Source organism: Cibotium barometz, chromosome 25 (genome assembly GCF_041138505.1).
Source record: "Cibotium barometz isolate CiBa-2024 chromosome 25, ASM4113850v1, whole genome shotgun sequence".
Lineage (NCBI taxonomy): Eukaryota > Viridiplantae > Streptophyta > Polypodiopsida > Cyatheales > Cibotiaceae > Cibotium > Cibotium barometz.
The window spans coordinates 44,040,525-44,044,804 of NC_141070.1; the positions used below are offsets into that span (position 1 = coordinate 44,040,525).

At 48.8% G+C, this 4,280-nt stretch overlaps 1 pseudogene; it reads left to right on the forward strand.

Annotated features, from left to right (window-relative positions):
- On the forward strand, positions 1-1,649 carry LOC147624601 (sugar transport protein MST4 pseudogene; annotated as a pseudogene).
- Positions 1,650-4,280: the final 2,631 nt, after the last annotated feature.

A 4,280-nucleotide genomic window follows, 5' to 3' on the forward strand; every position in this document is an offset into this window, starting at 1 on the left:
CTGCAGAGACCAAGCACTTCTACTACTACTAACTATTAGCTGATCGATATGACGTTCTCAGTGGCGGCGGCGACGACCACCACTTCCCAGCAGGATCAGAAGGGCCGCCTGACTTGGTACGTGGCGGTGACGTGCGCCCTGGCGGCGTTCGGCGGTCTGATGTTCGGCTACGACATCGGCATCAGCGGCGGCGTGACCTCCATGGACGATTTTTTGGGCGCATTCTTTCCTGGCGTCGCGCGGCGGAAGCTGAATATGATGAACGGCCATGTGGCCCAGGGCCCCTACTGCAAGTACAACGACTTTTCGCTACAGCTGTTCACGTCCTCTCTCTACCTGGCGGCGATGCTGGCGTCGTACCCTGCCGCCCTTAGCACCCAACGGTTGGGGCGGCGAGTCACGCTCTTGTTCGCGGGCGTCTTCTTCGACGCGGGCGTGCTTCTCAACGCTACCGCGATCAACTTGGGCATGCTTATTGCCGGTCGACTGCTGCTGGGCTTCGGGGTGGGCTTCGCCAACCAGGCCGTGCCGCTCTACCTGTCTGAAGTGGCGCCCGCGAGGTGGCGAGGCGCCATCAACAACAGCTTCCAGCTGTTCATCACCTTGGGCATCGTGGCGGCCAACATGGTCAACTTCGTCACCCAGAAACTCCATCCGTGGGGCTGGCGCCTTTCACTGGCGCTCGCTGGTGTGCCGGCCATCATCATCACGGCCGCTGGTCTCTGCCTCTCCGACACCCCTAACAGCCTTCTAGAGAGGGGCCAGCCCGACGAGGCCAAGCGCATTCTGTGCAAGATCCGCGGCACCGAGGACGTGCAGGAAGAGCTGGAGGACATCCAGGAGGCCAGCCGCGTTGCCCGCACCGTGCGGAACCCTCTGCTCGCCATGTTACGCCGGAACAGGCCGCAGTTGGCTGTGACCTTGGCCCTTCAGTTGTTCCAACAGTTCACGGGTATCAACGCCATCATGTTCTACGCTCCCGTGCTCTTCCAAACCATGGGCTTCAAGAGCGAAGGCGCGCTGTTGTCCGCCGGCATCACCGGCGGGATCAACGTGGCCGCCACGCTGGTGGCCATCTGGGCGGTGGACAGGAAGGGGCGCCGGCCGCTGCTGCTGGTGGGCAGTCTGCTCATGCTGGTGGCCCAGGTGGCCGTCGGGATCCTTCTGGGCGTATCTCTGAAAGCCGACGGGTTGCACCAACCGTCGCAGGCGGAGGCCGGCGTCATCATCGCACTCGTGTGCATCTTCGTGGCCGCCTTCGCATGGTCGTGGGGCCCGCTGGGCTGGCTCATCCCGAGTGAGATCTTCCCGCTGGAGACAAGGTCACTCGGACAGAGCGTGGCCGTGTTCAGCAACATGGCCTTCACGTTTGTGGTGGCGCAGGCCTTCCTCTCCATGCTCTGCACCTTCAAGTTCGGCATCTTCCTCTTCTTTGCCAGCTGGGTGGCTATCATGGGCGTGGCCACCTACTTCTTGCTGCCGGAGACGATGGGCGTTCCCATTGAAGACATGGGCAAGGTGTGGAGGCAGCACTGGCTTTGGAGCAAGCTCCTCCTCTCCGACGCCCAGGAGAAGCAGGAGCAGCTCCACGACGCTATCTAGCGGAGGGTCAGCTTCTACATAGAAGCTTGGATTTCTCGTTGCAAGGAAGCAGCAGCGGGCAGCATATTGCCCTCGCCTAGTCGGCAAGTCTTATTAGAGTGCTGCATGATAAATAATGTCTTGTTTGCGTATGGATCTATTCAAAGGGAGAAACACGTGGAGTGGCAGGGCCTTGAGTGCACTTGGTCACCTTATTGTTTTAAGAGTGCTTTAATTCTCAGCAATCTACAAGTTTGTACATATTTTCCTGATCATTTAATTTTAATTTGATGTTTGCTTCTTCACCTTGTAAACAACAATTGAAGCTTGGCTATGGTAGAGATTCATTGCCTAAGAGAAATCAGGTGTAGGAAAAGCAAAGCAACTGGTCCCTAAGCAAGAATAGAAAGCATTGATGCTTAAGGGAGGGCGTTTATAATCAGACACTCAAGTTTACATGAAATTAGAGACAACTAACAGCAAGCTTACGCATCAGTCATAGGAAAACTAGATTCAATACCTCAGCCATGACGCTCAGCGATGACCTACCGTTTCTCCTCTTCCATCTTCTTACACTACTCCTCATCAAAGTCGGCAGAGGATTCAGATTTGGACCTGCACTCACTCTTAAGATGTCTCTCATATATTTATTTCTCCTAAGGGCAGTGTTTCCTTTCCCAATTCGTAAGAGTAATGGAACTAAGAATAGTCAGCATGGGATCCATCTTCTTGCTCTCAACTAAGAACTAAAGATACCTACATTCTCGCTAAAGAACACACAAATGGGGCTGGCGAACTATGCAACAAACATAATTTAACCACAAAGCATTGTACATTTATATTTACAAAACTACAACAGTCATTTACAAAAATTCTTCTGCCAAATTCACATCATATCTATTCCTAATCCCTATTAAGGAGAACACATAAATGACTGTGGGCAAGAGACATGTGGTGGGCAAGAGACATGTGGTGAAGATCTGGACCAAAGGGGACTAAACCACATGTAAGATTCTAACGAGCAAGAGATGTGTCTTATACCTATACACTATTCACACGCTTGCATTGGTAAGAAGATCAACTTGTCTGGTGTAGGCACCATGCCCATAGTCATAGCGAAAACAAATGGGTCATACGAATCACCCTTGTGCAACACCACAATAAATAATGAAAATTTGGACTAAAAAAAGGGCCCTCTAAGAAGAGCCATATCATCCCATTTCTAAAAAAGAGGGGGTCATGGTGAACTTTATGTATCTTACGTCAACCCTACACGTGACAAATCTCTTAACGATCAAATTCTCTTTTTGAAACAAAGGCAGAGAATTTTATATTAGCAAATGAGATAGAAGGAGCAATCACAAAATGGGAATACTAGATACTTGGGATAGTGGAGACTCTTCACTTTACATACCTTACAACCATAGAACATTACATTGAGAACTAGAGAATAAAGATGTCCATTAAGTGGTCATGCATAGCTTCATCAACTTTCTTGATCTCTGTGAGAGATTGGTGGGTGGCCCATGCTACTTCTTCATATTTGAAAGTAGCTTTAGAGGTTTCTTTGAGATATTTCTTTTCTGTAGCCTTAATCTTCTTCATTAGAATATTGGTAGCACTTTCCATTGGATGCTTTTTCTAATGTGTTCTGTATCCCATCATTTTTGTGCTTCCTCTTTCTTGAACCTGATCATGTTCCTTAGCTGCACAGTGAGGCAAAATCTCAGAGAAGGGTAGGCAAATTGGAGTAGTTTATTGGATGCTTTTTCTGATGTTCTGTATCCCATGGTTTTTTTGCTTCCTCTTTCTTGGACTTGATCATGTTCCTTACCTGCACAATCAGGCAAAATCTCAAAGAAGGGTAGGCAGATTGGAGTAGGTTATTGAACACCTTCTTGTTCCTCTGCAGCCAAACAACCCATAGGTACTCAGCCCTGAGCTTATTCCATCTGGGAGTGGAGCATCCTGGACTCACCAAGAATGATGGGTTTTTTTTTAACAACTGGGAAGATTACAGAGCACACCAAGTAAAATGCTTCCTTATTAGCAAAGCATGAGGCGAAAATGTGAGGAATTGTTTCCTCCTCCCTATGGCACCTTGATCATATTGCTGAACCAACACCCAGAGAAACAACCTTTTGATGAGACCAAACAGCTTTATGAAGGATCAACCACATTAAAAAAGGTTTTTTTTGGTTCAATGTTTGGAGCCCACAGATTTTTAAATTTAAAGTATCATTGTTTCCTATCCAATTGGATGCCCCACCTTTGATTTAACTTAACATGAAGAGGGGGGGGGCTCTATTTCTAAATGGGGAATAGGGGAAGCTTTTTTTTCCACCCAGTCGCCGCCGCTGCTGGGAGATCCATGCTGGAGGAGAATGGAAAGTCCAGGATCCCATAGAGAATTTCTGAGGTGGAGAAGTGTGATGGCCTCTTTGTTGAATGAGCAGTGGGTCTAAAGTTCCTGGGGTCATACCATCTATTCATTTGAGAGTTCCATATATCATCCCAGGTGTTGATACCTTTCTTGGGCAGGGCTAAATCCATCCTGTACTGTGTTGGTTCTATTTCAAGATGAAGTAAAGGCCACCAAATTAAGTCTGCTCTATTGATACCTACTGAGTCTCTGAGGTTAGGGTTTGGAGAGAGCTTGCCTTTAATTGCATTCCATGCTTCCCACAAGCTTTTGGCCA